The sequence below is a fragment of the Macrotis lagotis genome, chromosome 5, assembly GCF_037893015.1.
Source record: "Macrotis lagotis isolate mMagLag1 chromosome 5, bilby.v1.9.chrom.fasta, whole genome shotgun sequence".
In the NCBI taxonomy this organism is placed as follows: domain Eukaryota; kingdom Metazoa; phylum Chordata; class Mammalia; order Peramelemorphia; family Peramelidae; genus Macrotis; species Macrotis lagotis.
Genome location: NC_133662.1, coordinates 96,718,398 through 96,736,742, shown reverse-complemented (window position 1 = coordinate 96,736,742; position 18,345 = coordinate 96,718,398).

The following is an 18,345-nucleotide window of genomic DNA, read 5'->3' as shown; positions in this document are numbered from 1 at the left end:
TTCTCTCTCATCTTCCTCATAAAAAGCCAGCTTGTATATCAAAGAATTTAAACAACCCCCCCAAAAAACAAGAAGAAAAATTTCAAAACTGATCAATACTTCCACCATACTATGCTTGTGAAATTAACTTTATGACCCCAAGCGAAAGAGTTTACATTTATTCCTATATCATTGCATCATATAAGATTTACCACAGTGCTATAACCTCTCAAACCATTTTATATCTCTTGGATATCTATCAAGTATATTGCTGGTACCTTACAGGTTTGTGTCAACTACAAATTTTATCAGCATGGATATCTTTATATAAGCAATTGATAAAAACATTAGCCAGCACAAGGCTGAAGACTGATGCTAAGGTCACTTCAATGCAGATCTCTTGCTAAGTTGATATGGAGACGTTAATAAATATTCTATGAGTCTGGTCACTTAACTAGTTCCAAATCTATCTAATTATATTATGGTCTAGTTGGCAGCTAACTATCAATCAAAAGTACTTTTGATGAGATCTGATCTTGAAGAAAGCTAAGAAAATAAACCAGAAGAGGCTAGGAGGAAGAGAACCCTAGACATATGAGACACAGATCATGAAAAGGCTTGAAGATGGGAAATGGAGTAGAAAAACAGCAAATAGGACAATGTAGCTAGAGTGCATGGTGAGGGTTACATAACATGTGTTTAAGGTAGACCAGAGTGAAATTATGAATAGCTTTAAATGCCAAATAGAGGACTTTCTGTTTGATCCTAGTGGTATGAGGGAGGGCACTGGAGTTTATTGAGTAGCAGGATGACATGACTTAATTTGAAATGGGAGGATTATAATTGGATAAGGGTCTGGTTTAGTAAGCCACTTTGTCAAAAGGAGATTGTATCCCTTGTCCAAGGCCATTTTTATTGATGCTATACAAAATCAGAAGTTTCTGATGCTTTCTTCCCCCTCCTCCTCTCCAATGGATTTATCCACAGCAGCTCAGATTTGGATCAGTGATTTTTTTTCAGGGGATTGTGGGCCCAACATATTAATAATAGCTTATATTTTAACTAATGACAGATTCCCACATGGGAAAGAATTTATTCCCCAAATGGGGAATCATTTCCACTTATAAGTCATCTAAGCATATTGCCATATGAGCTGTAAGTAAGACTACAAGAAAAGTCTTTTGTTTTTCAGCTCTTGGGAAAAGGAACACCACTGATTGGGAATGCTTACACAAGAAGGCAGAGGGGGTTGCCACATAGTGTGACATGTGGCCTTAAGGCCTCTCAGTTCTGTGACTGGCATGTCACACTCTCTGGTTTTCTGACTAAGGCCTGTCACAGTTGAAAAGACAGGCAGTGAGATGCTTTTCACTTCACTGAGGGGTATGCCACAGGTCAACAAATGTTCTTACCCTAACAGCAAAATGCTGCAATATAGTTTGGTTGAGGACAGCATTTAGTATTGCTAAACCTGGTGTCACTTGTGGCTGAAACAGTTGCCCATGGGCCAGGAGAAATAACAGGAAAATGTACCATATGGACATTTAATAAAACTAATGACTATATATGGATTTATTATTAATAATGATATTAATGAGTTTTGGGTGGAATTGTAGTAATGATATTGTACCTGCACAATATCTAGTGTTTATGCAAGAAGAATGAAGTGAATATTTTGGAAAGTTCCCTTATAACAACTTTTCTTTATTTAAAAACAAAATAGAAAGCCTCATTGCTATCTTAGTTAATGGAGAAATCCATAGGAAAGGATTTCTTATTACCCTTGAGACCTTGAAAATCAATCAATCAATCAATCAAAAAGGCTTTTACTTAATGCCTGTTATATTCCAAAGGCTGTGTTTGGCCCTGGCAATATAAATACCCAGAAGAATCGGTCACTGCCCTCAAGCCACTGACCTCTCTGGATGTTGGTTTGAATGGTCTGGATGTTGGGTTGAATTAGATGACCTCTAAAGTTCTTTCCAGATTCTAAGTTCTATGATCCTATGTAGAAAAATCTACAAGATAATTTCTTTGGTTACATTTGATTTAATTCCATAGATTTAAAAAAGGAATCTCAAGGTAATAACACTTTATCGTGAATATCTTGCCTATGATCCCTGGAAAATTGATTCCCAGGAAGACACAATAACAATTAAGTTGTGCTTAAAATGTTTCCATTTTAATTAAGCAATATTTCAGCACCTACTATGAGCAAGGCTTACAAGGCTTGCTTAGGAGCAAGGGATAAAGAGACAAAGATGAAAAAAAACAGTCCATAGTCCTTAAGACGTTTGTTATATTTATATTGTGGTGTTAGAAATGAATGTATGGGGCGGCTAGGTGGTGTAGTGGATAAAGCACCGGCCTTGGAGTCAGGACTGGGTTCAAATCCGATCTCAGACACTTAATAATGACCTAGCTGTGTGGCCTTGGGCAAACCACTTAACCCCGTTTGCCTTGCAAAAAAAAAAACCTAAAAAAAAGAAATGAATGTATGCTTAAACCCAGTAGCTCTTCAGTTAAATTCATTATTTTTTTTCTCACCACAGTATTTTTTTAAAGCAAAAATGAAATAGTTCCTACTCTTGACTTAACTATATATCTTTTAAATCCAGGATAAAATCCTTAGGTAATTTTTGGTTCATTCTCATTTCTAGTTGGTTAATAATTGGGTAGAATTTGTCTCTTACTTTTTTTCAAATCTTTTCCTTCCTTCCACTCCTTCCTTGCTTCTCTCACAATTGTTAGAACTTGACTCTTTGCCATGAGCTTTTTCCTTTCCAATCTACCCTGCACACAGGTACATTTTACACTCATCTGAATAATCATCTTTGCAAAACACAGATGTGATAATGCCATATGCTCAAAATTCTTCAATAGCTCCCTATTACTTATCAAATATAGTTCAGATGTCATAGGTATTCAAATCCTTCCCTCATATGTCCTCAACCTACTTCCCACTATTTACTAAACTATATCTTGCTATTGCTCAATGTAGCTTCTCCTGCCACAACAATCCTGCACAGTGGTTACCATTTCCCTCCATCTTCTCTATCTCTGAAGCACTTTGTTTTAATTCTTAAATTTACTATAAGTGCCTGGTACTATAGACTTTTGTGAATTGCTTTAATCACAACACTAGATGGTAAGCTTCTTGTAGGTAAGTTTCAGGTTTTATAAATCTTGTTATTTTGCCATAATTTTATGCACAATATGTATCTATTTGAATTGAATTGGCTTTTCTCAGTGACGTCCCTCAAATTTTAATGTAAGACTTTTATGCTCACCAATAAGGCTCTTTCAGGGTTCAGAAATAGAATGCAGAATTTTTCAAAGAGAAATGTCAATGTTTATACATATTAATATTTGAAGTAGTGTATATATTGGTCCCAGGTGAGCTTTATTTCTTAAATAATAGTCTCTCCTTTTTTCCTTCTGCCTTTTTAACAAATCTAGATCTGGTGCTCAACCTCATTACAGACTATGATTAGAAAACAGAAAACAACCTCAAATCTGATAACGTAGGTGAAACATTCCTTTCAAAGGATTAAATACAATCTGAAACCACATAAACATAAGTATCTGACTTTAAGATCTCTATTTCATTCCATTTCAGAGGGCACATTGATTTTTGAGTGTCATCCTTGAGTCATCTGTTGAGATTAGGAGATACAATACAGTATGTTCATTACAGGAAAGGGGGTTTGTTGGATTGTTGAAAAGAAAATTGCACTGGAGAAAAGTATGTATTCTGTCAAATATAATAATTCTTTGGAAATGGTGATGTCTCTCTTTCTTATATGACCATCTGTGTCTATTTCTTTCCTTCTGTATTAGTGCCACAGAAATATATCAAGTATTGACCTTAATAATAACAATAATATATATGTATATAATTTCTTGGAGAAGTAGACTATATATGTCATAATTAAAGGCCAAATACTGGACAAAGATGATAGGGTAAGCAACAGTTATCATATTTACTTATCATTGTCCTCTTTATGCATATGCAGGCAAAGCTGACCATTAGTTTGTTTTAAGTAAGATGCTATACTTTTATAAAATAAATTAAATTCTCTTAGTATATCGTCATATTTACTTGCAGATAATTCATAGATCTATATATCCAGTCCCATTCTTTCCCCTGAGCGGCAGTCCTATATTAACAAACACCTATTGGACATTTCATATTGTATGTCCTGGAGAAATTCCAAACTCAAACATATGTAAAATGGAAATTTTAATTTTTCTCCAATTACATGTAATGATAATTTTCTGTAAGATTTTGAGTGCCACTTTTTTTGACTCCCTCCCTTTTCTCCCTCCTCCTCCTCATGACAGTAAAGTAATATGATATAGGTTATACATGTACCATCATGTTAAAGATATTTCCATATTAGTTATATTACGAAAGAAGATTCAAAACAAAAGGGTAAAACCATGAGAAAGAAAAAACATAAAACACTTTTTAAAAGTAAAAATAGTATGTTTTGGTCTCATTCAGATTTCATAGTTCTTTCTCTGAATGTGGAATTTTTTTAGAATTGTTGTTGATCATTGTACTACTGACAAGAATTAATTCTATCATAGTTGATGATCACACAATGTTGCTGTACATCCAGTGTTCTCCTGTGAATTCACCCTTCTTTCAGATTTCTCAATTTCTCTTCAAGTTACCACCATTCTTCCAGGTTCTCAAGCTTATACCATTAACATTATCTATGGTTTTCACTGTCCCTCATGTCACCCTAACTCATAATACAAATTGTATTTCTTCTTTTACAAGATTGTTCCCTTCTCTCTTCACACAGTCCTCACTATCTTAGTCTAGGTCCTTATCAGCTCTAGATTACTGTAATATTCTCCTAATTGATCTCCCTGACTCATCTCTCCCTTTTCCAATGTTTCTCCCACACGGAATAGATTTCTTTAAATGCATATTTCCATGTTGCTTCCTTATTTAATAAACTCTCTGAGATCCCCATGAAATATAAACTCCTCTGTTTGGTTTTTAAAGCTCTCCATAGTCTTCCCTCATTCTCTATCTCCAGCCTTATATGTTACCTCTCTTCTCACATGTGACAGTTCAATTTAAATAGTTTTCTCTGTGTTCCTCACACAACTTATCTATCTCCTTGTCCTTGTCTTTATGGAAAAAGTTCCATACCTGGAATGTCATAGAATCCTTTCTTCTTTCAAGATTCAGCTCAAGCACAACTTTATACACAAAACTTTTCCTTATTTTTCTAATTACTGGTGTCCTCCCTCCCAAATATCTTAAATTAACCAACCACTTAGTGCTTCTTTTATATTTTTTTCTGCTTATACATGTAGACATACACACATATATACATATGTTTATACAAACACATTGTCTCCCATAATAGAATGTAGATTTCTCGAGAATAGGGATTATTTTATTTTTTATCTCTTCGCCCCCCCCCAAAGCTAGCATAGTCCCTGGCACACAGTAGATACTTGTCAATTGATTGCCTGGAGCATGATGTATTTGAATTTAGACAAGTATGTTTGAATTTCATTGTTCTTTACAGATCTAATCAGATAGCTATTCAAAGCAGCTAGTGTCATAAAGTACTGGATCTGGAATCAGGAAGAGGAGATCAAATCTGGCCTATGACACTTACTAGCTGTGTGACTCTTGAGTAAGTAGCCTAGCCTTTTTTGCCTCATTTTCCTCAATTGTAAAATGAGGATACTAATAGCACCTATATCAGAAAGTTGTGAGAATCAAATGAGATAATTTTTATAAAAAGCACCCAGCACAATGTCTAACTCATAATTTAAATGCTTCTTCCCTTCTTCCCAGTCTTTTCCTTTAGTGATACCCAGACCCAAAGTCTTTATGCATAAATGACCTGACCTATCCATTAATATTAGCCACTGGACAAGGCAATGGGAAAAGTTTCCTAAATTCAACTCTTGGCCAGGAAATCAGTCCTTCCAGATAGGGAGGGGAATTTGGCTGAGAAGATGACTGAGCAAACTTGAAGTAATGAGCAGGTCAGAGCTATGGCATCTCAGCAGCAGAACAATCAATAACAATGTAGGAAAGAGAACCTGTATAAGAAGCACAAATAAGATGCAGCCAAATTGATAATGAATCAGATGAGCCAAAGTCCAGGAAAGTTGAATTAGTTGGGTCTCAGTTGGGCTAAGCAGAGCCAGTAACTGGAGTGATATTTATCGTGAACAATGAGAAGCCAGTTTTTCAAAATTTTTCTTTATGATGTTCTTCTGCCAATGACTATCAGCTGTTATTGGTACGATTTATCTTCCTAAGAGGTCTCCCTGGCCATCTGGCCCTGGATCATTAAGGTTGCTATTGACAGAGGGGCACAAAGATTTCAAAAATAGTTAGCATTTTAGACTCACAAGGTGCTTTACAAATATTATCTTATTTTAGTCTCATGATAATTGATTGCTACTCCCATTTTAAGTACAAGGAAACTTAAGTGTCTAGTGTCATATACTGATTGATGTCTGAGTCTAGATTTGAACTCAGGTGTTCTATCCACTGTGCCACCCAGTTGCCTTTGCAAAGTTCTTAAGTCTTTGCTTCAGATTCATAGCTATTGTAATTCTGTAAATGGGGGGGGGGTGAGAATTAAGTGCAAGGTGGACATCAAAGACAGATGAGTCCTCACATCAAGATGCTAGTCCTCCTTGAATATCCCATACACCCCAAGAGATTCCCTCTATTGGTGGAGACCAATGCCCTATGTCTTTCTGAGAGGCAGATGTCTTCTTTCTCTCTCCCACCCTTGCCAACTATGTCCCTCATGCAGTACCCAACTGTCCCTTGAACCTGTAATTGTTGGCAGTGGCAACCACATTTGAACAACTCAAGCTATAGCCACTCAAAACAAGCAGGACATAATGCCGGACAAATATATGCCACAGAGAGACCCCCAGAAGAAAGTCTAGATGGAGCAACATATCATATAGATTCCCTGCACATGTACCTATCATGTTCAGTCATCTATGTTCTCTTATGTTCTGTCTTCCCACTGAATTTACTTGTGTTTTTGGAAAAGTGTGCTCTTGATTGGGAGAACAGGAGGAGAGATGTTGAAAATCACATCCCTAGCCACACTTTTTAGTATATTCCTGACCTTCTAGCCCACTGGGCAATGGACCAGGAGGAAAAGTTTTCCTCTCCCTTGTTCCTCATTGCCAATTCTAGTCCCTCCTTGTGCTGTCACTATTCTGCAATGTTGTCATTGAGATTCATTCTATCTGTTACTCCCTTACAGATCCTGGTTCCTGCAATCTGCCTTCCTCCAGGTTAAGTTTCTTTAAGGAAGGGTTTGGAAGGCAGAGTGTTTATTACTTTAGAATCTATACTTCTAAAATTGATCTTTAATTCTGATTTTTTTTTTTGCAAGGCAGATGGGGTTAAGTGGCTTTCCTAAGGCCATACAGCTAGGTAATTATTAAGTGTCTGAGACCGGATTTGAACCCAGGTACTCCTGACTCCAAGGCTGGTGCTTTATCCACTACACCACCTAGCTGACCCTAATTCTGATTTTTTTTTGTGAGGCAATGAGGTTAAGTGATTTGCCCAATATCACACAGCTAGGTAGTGTCTGAGGTCAAATTTGAACTCAGGTCCTCCTGACTCTAGGGCCAGTGCTCTATCCACTGCTCCACCTAGCTGCCCCTAATTCTGATTTTTAAAATTAATTATATTTTTATTTTCATCATTTTTATATCACCCCCCCAATTTCTCTTAGGGCAGCTAGGTGGCACAGTGGATACAGTGCCAGACCTGAAGTCATGATGGCTCTTATTCCTGAGTTCAATTCTGTCTTCAGACAATTACCAGCTGTGTGACCCTGAGTAAATCACTTAACTCTATATGCCTCAGTTCTCATCTGTAAATTAAGTAGGAGAATGAAATGGCAAACTTCTCTAGTATCCTTGCCAAGAAAACTCCAAATAAGGCAATGAAGAATCAAATATGACTAAAAAATGACTTTTCCTCCCCCTTCCAGAGGCCATTTTATTTAACAAATACTTTTTAAAGATAAAAATCAGAAAAATGGATTTAAAGATCAGCAAAACTGATCAATACATTGACAGAGTTTGAAAACTGAAAATATTTGCAATGTACCATACTTTTGGGCTCCCACATCTGCAGAGGAGTGTGAGTAGGGATGTCTTCTTATATCTCTTCTTTGGAACTATGTTTGTTCTTTGTAGTTTTACTACTTTCACTTTTGACTGGTTTGTGGGGATTTTTTTAATTTAGGTTTTTGTAAGACAAATGGGGTTAAGTGGTTTGCCCAAGGCCACACATCTAGGTAATTATTAAGTGTCTGAGGCCAAATTTGAACTCAGGTACTCCTGACTCCAGGGCTGGTTCTTTCTTTTTGTATATAGTCGTTGTATAATTTTTTTTTTGGTTTTACTTCACTCTGCTTTAGTTCTTGTAAATATTTTATGCCTCTTTGTATTCATCATATTCCTCATTTTTGACAGGCTAGTAATATTTTAATCTATAAACATTTATTAACCATCTATTATGTGTCAGACACTATATATACTAAGCAATGGTGATCATAGAAGGACAAAAGATAGACCCTGCTTTCAAGGAGCTTTCGATCTAATGGGGGAACAGCATACAAACAGGATATATACAGAATAAATTGGAAAGAATCCATGGACAGAAGACATTAGACTTAAATGGAATTGGGAAAGACTTCCTGTGAAAGGTAGGATTTTAACTAAGACCTGAAGTAAGTCAGGTAAACAAGGAGATGGAGATGAGGAGGGGGGAGCTTTTCAGGCTTGGTGGGTAGCCAAGGAAATTCCTGTAGTTGGGAAATAGTGTTTCTTGTTTGAAGAACAGAAAAGAAGCCAGGGTCATTGGATGAAATGATACATGGTAGAGTATAAAGTATAAGAAGACTAGAAAGGTGGTGGGAGCAGCTTATGAAGGACTTTGAATGACTGGACTTGTACTTTGTTTTGAATTCTTTGTTATCACAAGAAGCTCTGCCATAAGAATATTTGGATGCTTTCTCCTTTATCAATGGAATCCTTGGAATATGAACTTAGTAGATTCAAAGATATGGACATTTTAGTCACTTTATTTACATAATCCTATGTTGATTTCCAGGATGGTTATACTGATTTACAGCAGCTTTACTAACAACTGTACATCTGCTGGGCTTACAGATATCATCTTCTCTGACAAGATACCCTTCCCAGGTTAAATTCTTCACATCTTATCACTCTGCTACTAACTCAAGTCTTGATTGACACCACATCCCTGAGCTTCATCTTCCCTCTGACTGGATGACTGGAAGTTGAGGTCTAAACTCATCAGAATGCCTTCCTTTATAGAGGGCAAAAACTGGACTTTTTTATTTGTTCCACTCTGCATCTGCTGCTCAGTTCCTGGTCCAAAATGGATTCTTAAGAAATGTTTATTGGATTGGATTGAGTAGTGTGTTTATCTTCCTATAACCATTCTAACTATACCCATCTTTTGTCATCTCAGTCAGTTTTCAGGATGTGAGGTGAAATCTCAGGATTGTTTCATTATGCATTTCTCTTATTACTAGTGATCTGGAGAATTCTTTCATATGGTTGCTAATAGTTGGCAATTCTTAATTCTCATTTTCTACACAAATTTTAAATGAGCAGGAAAATGCCTGCCTAATGAGTAGTGTCCAATGCAATTATCCTATTAGCTATGCTGGTTTTGTGTTGATTTGAGATATTAAAAATCTTTCATTGCATTGACTCTCCAGTTACATTAAGCCCCTGAAATTTTGACTACTCACCTTTTGGATGAACAGGCTCCAGCCTTCCAAATTGGGAAGGAAGTTAAAAAGGAACTGTGAGTTCTCTTCTGATGCCATTGTTTTTGCATACCAGTCATTTCTGGATGTATCTTTTCCTATCAACCCCAACCCACAAACTGAGACAAGCTTTATAACTAGGAAAAGGAACTGTGTATAATGAAATAAATAGCATATTACTTTCATTAGCCTCTTCCCTATGTGCTGAGGGGACAGAGAGGCATTTCATATCCATTTTCTGAGACTTTTTATTAGTTTTCATTTATTCAGAGTTTGGTTTTATTTTCAGAAGTCATTTATCTTACCTTATGGCAGTTATTGTATATATTATTCTTTTTTTTCACCCTGCATCAGTTCATTCAATCTTTTCCAGTTTTTCTGAAATTTTCCTTTTTGTTATTTCTTTCTGAACTATAATTTTCTGCTGATGTTTGATGATCCTAACTTCTTCAATCATTTGCCAACTACTGGTCACCTACTTTGTGTCCCCAGCTGTTACTGCCTCCTCCCACATTACCTCATATGTATTTTGTCCTCATTTTTGTATATATATGTATATATATATATATGTATATATATATACATATATATATACTTAAATGTGCATGTCCTGTCCCTCCCCAATAGAATGTAAGCACCTCGAGAGCAGACATTCTATTGCTTTTTGCCTTTGTTTTTCTAGAACCCAGCACAGTGGTTGGCACATAGTGCATAAATGCTTGATTGATTTCTATCTTTCTGTTTCTCTCCTTCCACCCAAAGTGCTGGTTTCTTTGCCCTTCAATCTTCCTCTGAAGCTGAAAAAGCTCATGGTAATTCTCATTTTAGGATTTTCAAAGGTTGACAAAGAGAGAGAGTGAGAGCATTAGTTCACTTCTTGTTTACATTTCCATCTCCCTCAAGGTCCCCTCTTGAACACGCTACCTCTCTGGAGTGACTCACACGCTAAGGCAGTTGATCACTGAATAAATCTTCGTGGACTCTGGAAATGTTACAGTATTATGCAGCACACACAGTTCCATTTGCAGCTCAGCTGCTTTGAGGCCAGAGATGATCTCTGGGCAAAGAAACCGTCTGCAATCACCCACAGGAACTGGCATTTCGGTACTGAGAAGGGAAGCAAAGAAATAGAACTGAGTTACTTCCAAAGTGTTTTGACTATAAGGACACCAAAGAGAAGTGATGTTCAAGATCAAAGAAATCTCTAATATCCCTTAATTCCAGGCAGAGAAGGGCATATTTATTCATTCATCAAACATTTAAAAGACTACTGCTTTCAAAGCAATGCTCTGGGTGCTGGGGCTAATATAGTCCCTACCCTCATGAAACTTACTGAAGTAAAGGGAAAAAGCACAACATTGGTAACTATGGTACATGATAATACATAATAAATTAACCAGAGATCTGTAGGCAAAGTTTGTCACCGAATTCTGTGATGAGAGGGGGAGGAATGAACTTTCAAAAAGTAGATAGCAATTTAATAATCAGAGTCAGAAAAGACATATCAAACATAAGGAGCAGTGAAAGGGGTTAGGAGGCCATGAGTGTATTTGGGGCTAGAGTAGTTTAGTCTGACTAGAGAAATAGTTTTTAAACTTTTTGGTCTCAGAACTTTCTGAAATTCTTTTTAAAATTTATTTATTCTATTTTTGATTTATGGAATAAAACAAGCAATTTTATAATAGCACAATAAAAAGATGTTTGCACATGAAACTGCAAATTTTTTGGTACAACTTTTTATATAAATTTATTATGTAAATTTCTTTTTTCTCTTCCTTTCTTTTCTTTTTTTCATCCCTCCTCCCCTGCCTTAGAGAGGGCTACCATTAGACACAAATAGGTATATTATATATACATATGTATAAACACACATACATATATTAGTAAATTTTTTCTATACACACTTCTATTTGTCAGTTCTTTCACTGGATGGAAATAATGACTTTCTTCATATGTCCTTTATAGTTATTTGGGTATTTATAATTGTGAAAATAACTTAGAATCTTTGACACTCTTCAAAATTATTGAGGACTCTTTCCACAAAGAACTTTTGTTAATGGGGATTATCTATCAATATTTACAGTATTTGAAAATTAAAATCTTAGTCTTTGGACCATATCTTGATAATCATTGAGTGTGTGATGGAGAGTAACATGAGACATAAGATAGAAAGGCAGAATATATCCAGATCATGAAGGATCTTGAATGTTTTACAAAATACAAAATACAAAAATGTTTTACAAAATACAAAAATGTATTACAAAGGTAATAAAGACCTAAAGATTTTTTGAGTATGACTAAAGCTACTAATAAGCAATGTAGTGTATAGTCCTAAATGCTGCCCCATTCTCTTAGTCACTGAGAGATGTTCCTCCAGGAGCATTGAAGATTCCCCACCCTGGAGCTTTCTGTCTACTTTGAGACTTTTTTTCTGGGGATTTCATCAGCTGTTTTTTTTTTTATCTTGGGACAGAGTCTTGCAATTTAAATTTATCTTTTTCTGCTTCTGTTCTAGTTAGGAGGCTAGCTTGGGTTTACTCTGGTCATGCAAAATGCCTCCTTTTCTTTTTTCCTTGGTTTATGGAATAAAACAAGCAAATTTATAATAGCACAATAAAAAGATGCTTGCATATGAAACTGCAAATTTTTTGTACAACTTTTTATATAAATTCTGGCTGACCTGTTTTACAGTTCTGGGGTAGAAAGAGTTATTTATTATAGTTTCTCCTTGGATTTTGCCAGTTGTAATCCTCAAGCTTTTGTTGCAAGGTAGATATGTGGGAGCTATTTGATTTGCTCCCTTTCAGGCAGTCATCTTGTTCAGAAATCTTATGTTTATCTAAGAGCTCATTTTTCTTCAGTTTTTAATTGAGGGGAAATTCAGGGGAAAAGGAATTAGTAATAATAATGAAAACACTTTTCAAGATGCATAGTAGAGAACAGAAAGAACTTTGGAAAGAAGCACAAGCAAGTAGAATACTTTTGAAAGTGAAGAGTAAAATTTATTATATACTTTTAAAAAGGCATTGGTATGGAAAGACAATTTGAAGTTTTATCTGCAATGTTTTTCTGTGTTTTCTTTTATGTATGGAAATGCTTATTTTCTGATATTTAAAGAAATAATAAAAACTAGAAAAAAATAAATATATCATTTGGTAGCCATTAGAAACTTGGATTGGAAGGAGGAGAGAGTGGAGTTGAGAAAATCTATTAGGGACTATTTCAGTAGCCCAGATGAATGGTAATAAAGTCTATATAGAAGTATAGCGAGAAAGGAACAGATTTGAGAGATATTGTGAAGATAGAATCAACAGCACTTGGTAACTTATTGAAAGTGGAAGGTGAGGGAGAGAAATGAGTAAATGATGAAACTACAGGTATGAATATGATAAACTTAGTGAATTTTGGAAACAGAAAGAAGAAATAGGAAGTAATAGATTTAAGGGTAAAGATAATAAACTTAAGTTATGGACATATTGAATTTGAGGTGTCATGGATTCTCCAGATGAAGATATATCATAGGTAGTTGGAGAAAAAGGTCTGGAACTTAGAAAAGAAGTGATTCGATAATAATTCAATTAGAGAAGTGGTCACTAGTCATCTTAATGACTAAAATTGCCAAAGGAGAGAAATCATGTGGAGGGATGGAGAAGAGGGCTCACATCAGACCCTTGGTGAATATCCACAGCAAAAAAGTAAGGAGAGAGGAGTAGCCAGTTGAAGGAGCCAAAGAAGAAAGAGACAGAGAGATAGGAGTAGAACTTAGAGTATGTGTTACTTTTGAGGCAAAAGGAAAAAAAAAAGTATTTGAAGGAAGAGGTGATCAGTAGCATCAATTGATATAGAGGGGTCAAGGAAATTGACTTCTTAAAAAAAGTCAATGTCTTTTGTGATTAGGAGGTGACCTTAGGGAAAGTAGTCTCAGTGAATTTCTTAATGTCATTTAATGGCAATACCTAGAAAGGGATCATTCTGAACCCATAACCAAACTATTGACATGATGGAATGCCATAGAAGCTGTTCTGTTGTATGCCACCTTGAATGAGGCTATATAGCATGAGGTAATGTCTGCTTCTGAATGCTGTGGAGCTTTGGATGTCACACTGTCCTTTGTTGCTCTTTTGGACTGGGGGAAACAGTACTTCCAAATGAATTCTCCTAGAATCATATTTCCCTAGGATTTGATTGCCAAGAAAACAGTGGCTATTAGTTTGTTATTATGTTTTATTTTGCTGGTGATTTGGCCTCTGGAAATCTCTTGAAACAACAAGAATTTGATAATAATGACTTAGAAATGTTTTTATTTTACATCTCCCTCATTTTCCCTTTGCTTTTCAGGCATAACCTCACTTCTAGTCACACAGTCTAGTCATACATCCTTTCTTACTCACTATGTAGCTAATCTATTGACAAATTTTGTGATTTCAACCTTCACAACATCTGTTTACATACTCTATTCATTCCACTTTATACAACTGCCCCTCTTGTTCAGGTTCTCATCACTTTTTACCTATACTATACTATACAATAGCTTTCTAATTGATCTCCCTGCCTCATGTCTTTTCTCACTCTAATCCATGCTGAACTGAGTTATCAAAGGGATTTTTTTCTAAAATAGAGTTCTGACTATGACTGTACTATCTCAGTGAAGTCCAGTGGCTTCTTGTTACTTCCAGGATCAAAAATATAAAGTCTCTTAATATAAAGCTTTTAATAACATGACAACTTTTACTTTTCCAGTCTTCTTAAACTTTGCTCCCTTCCATGCACTCTATGATCCAGTTCTGCTTGCAATTTCTTGAATATAACACTCTCTCTCCCATCTTTGTGGCTTTATACCGCCTATTCTCATAATTGGAATTCTTTGCTTCCTTACTTGACAAATTAAATGTTTGTTGCTCGATTTTGGTGCAGCAGGTCAGGGTCTTAAATGTCATGCATACAGTCTACAAGGTATATTCAGGCAAAATGACAAAATTCTCACCATATCTTTGATTTCCTCTACTCTTCCTGCTCATTTCTTCAGTTGTCAACATCCCTTTCTCACCATTAGGCAGCTAGGGCTTCTTGCTTTTAACATTCTTTTTCTGGAAAAACAAGAAGACATCTGATATATTTTGCACTATCAATAAAATTCCTTCTCACAAATGTGTGCTATGTCTTCCAGTTTTTAAAACATTTTATATACTTAAGAGTTACAGAATGTTAGAACTAGAAAGGACTTTCAAGGTCTTCTGATCCAACCCCTGGTTTTACAAGGGGATGAGGAAAATGAGGCATAGACACAGAACAATTAAGGAGCATATGCAAGGCTTAAATTTCAAATTCACTATTCTTCAAGTCTGCTGTCTTTTAATATTCACAACAAAGTGTGGACTTTTTTCCTTGATGCCAGGTGTCTATCTTTTTGCCCCTGACCACCTAAAATCTGCCCTGAGTTTAAGCTAGTTTTAATTATTTGAAAGTTTCTGGGTTAGACAATCTCTCTCTGATCTTCCTCTCTCTTCACGAGACATTTTTCTGTTCCCTATAAGGGAACAGACCTGAGAGCTGGTTAGGTGCCTGTAGGTGCACATTCTAGCACAAACATTTTATTCTTCTTGTTTTTAATATTTATAGTTCAATAGTTCAAAGAACTGAAATTTGGTGGGTAGTGGTAGAAGTGATTCTTTTCTAGCTTAATAAAGTGATTTCTGAGAGTTTCTGTGACTGAAAAATTTATCACCTGTGGCTAGCCTCTCTGAGTTTACTATATTGACCCTCGGACAGAAGAGATGCAGACCATCACCAAACTCATATTTAGAGTTTTTTCAGTTTGATAAGACCTTACTAGAAATTTGTGATTAATGGCATAGCTTGAAAATCCAAAGGGGCGGCTAGGTGGCGTAGTGGATAAAGCACTGGCCTTGGAGTCAGGAGTACCTGGGTTCAAATTCAGTCTGAGACACTTTATAATTACCTAGCTGTGTGGCCTTGGGCAAGCCACTTAACCCCATTTGCCTTGCAAAAACCTAAAAAAAAAATTCCAGGGGCACCTATGCAACATGACAAACTATCAGAGGAAAGATTTGAGTGGAATCTGTTAGCAATAGGGATGCCATATTCCTGTAGATCATGGAAGAGCACAGTCTCTTAGAGTTGCTAGTGACTCAAAAGTCAAAGAAGTAGGTGGTGAGTGTGAAGAAGCTGCAGTTTAAGTACTTTGTACATAACTTATGGGAAGGCATTGATAAGAGTTGAACAGGCATTGATAGATTGAGATCTGTAAGTGATGGGAGTACATGGTTGATGAAATCATGTTATCAAGTAAGTTAATAATAGCTCTTATTTTGCATAATAATATTAGGTTCATAGGATCCTTGATCCAGAGTTGGGAGGGACCTCAGAAGCCATCTAGTCTAATCCTTTAATTTTATTTTTAAAAAAATCAACAAAAATCCACCTTTTCTTCCTTTCATCTCTCATTTCAAATGAGAAAGAAAAAGAAATACTCTGTTAAAACATGCATAATAAAGAAAAATTACACATATTGTCATATTTATATGTATATTCATATATATATACATATCAGTCTGCACTTTGAGTTCATCAACTCTCTATAAGAAAATGTATTTCATCATGAATCCTTTGGAGCTATGGTTGGCCATTACATTGATCGAAATTCCCAAGTTTTTTGGAGTTTTTATTTTTATTTACAGTAGTATAATAATTCTATAAACTATTCTTCTTGTTCTGTCCATCTTATTCTGCATCAGTTCATAAAAGCCTCAGTCTTCTCTGAGATCATCACTTTCATCATTTCTTATAGTACACTAGTATTTTATCACATTTATGTGTTTGTTCAACCATTTCCCAATTGATGGGCACTTTTCAGTTTCCAAATCTTTACTGCTGTAAAATGAACTACTATAAACATGCAATACATTCTTCCAATTTTCTTCAGGACTAATCTTTCCTATAATTGGCCCTCTAACTCCCATTTGTCTTTTCTCCCCCCACTTTCCCCTGTTTTTTTGAAGAGTAGTATTTCTGAACTTAATTTTTTGTTTATGTGAGTATTTTTTCCTGTTTTGACCAATTCAGGTATGAGTGAGGCTTAAATGTTAACTGCTCCCTACATTTCTTCTTCCTTGTCTGTAGAGACTTCTACTTGTGCATTCTAATTATGTAAGATATTTTCCCCCATTCTATATCTCTCTTTCCAAATAGTGTACTTCTCTTCCACTTGCTTTCTATTCTCCTAAAATCATCCAAACATCACAGTATTGCTCTGTCTCTTTGTATAATTATATTCCCGCTATCATCCCTGAAGAGAATAGTGTTCTGAAGAAATATATGAATAGTTTATCCTTTTTTTAGTCTCTTATAATTGTTCATTTAAGTTTGGCATTTTATATTTCTTTTAACTCCTGTGTTTACATTTCAGAGTTTCTATGTAGCACTGGTCTTTTAACTAAGAATGTTTAGAAGTTCTCTATTTCATCAAATGTCCTTTTCTCATCTCTCTCACTACCCTAGGAGTGCTGGGTAAATTATTATTGGTTGTGACACTATATCTCTTGCCTCCAGTAGTACTATAAAGCTTTCCACTTTTTTTTAGGTTTTTGCAAGGCAAATGGGGTTAAGTGGCTTGCCCAAGGCCACACAGCTAGGTAATTATTAAGTGTCTGAGGCTGGATTTGAACCCAGGTATTCCTGACTCCAAGGCCGGTGTTTTATCCACTGCACCACCTAGCCACCCCAGCTTTCCACTTCTTTAAGGTTGTAGCAGCTAAATCTTGTGTGGTCATGGTTATGAATACTTGATATTTGAATTATTCTTTCTGGTTACTTGAAGTATATTTTCTTTGATCTAGAAGTGCTGAATTTTGGTTATAATGTTCTTGTGCGTTTTTATTTGGGGATTTCTTTAAAAGAGTGACTGGTAGATTATTTTTATTTTTATTTTTATTTTGCCTTTAGGTTCCAAGAAACTTGAGAAGTTTTATGTTTCTTAAATTGTGATATCTAATCTGTTATTTTGGTTATGTATTTTAAGTAGATTAGTGATTCTTCACCTTTCCACTGTTTTTTTATTTTTTCAATCTTTTGATTTTTATTTTAACATTTCTTGTCTCATGGAGCCATTATCTTTTCTTTGTTCTATTCTAATTTTCAAGGAGTGTGATGCTTAAGTAGAATTGTATGAACTTTCCATCAGGTTACTAATTTTCTTTCCAAAGCTTTCTTCTAAAGCTGTTATGTCTTTCCCAATCTTTCCCTCTAATGCTCTTATTTTATTTAAAAAAAATTTAAATTCTTACAAACTCTTGACTCACTTCTTCTAGAAATCATAGTTGAACTTATTCCTAGATTTGTTTTTCTTTGAGACTTTGCTAATGAGTGTTGGCTATCATTCTCTTTATTTTGGGTATCCTTGTGACTACAAAAAGTTTTTTTACCAAAAAAAAAGGGGAATTCATTTTTTATGCTCATTCTCATATTCTACTTCAGTGACTTCTTTAAGTTATGTTAAAGCCAGGTTTTATGCGCC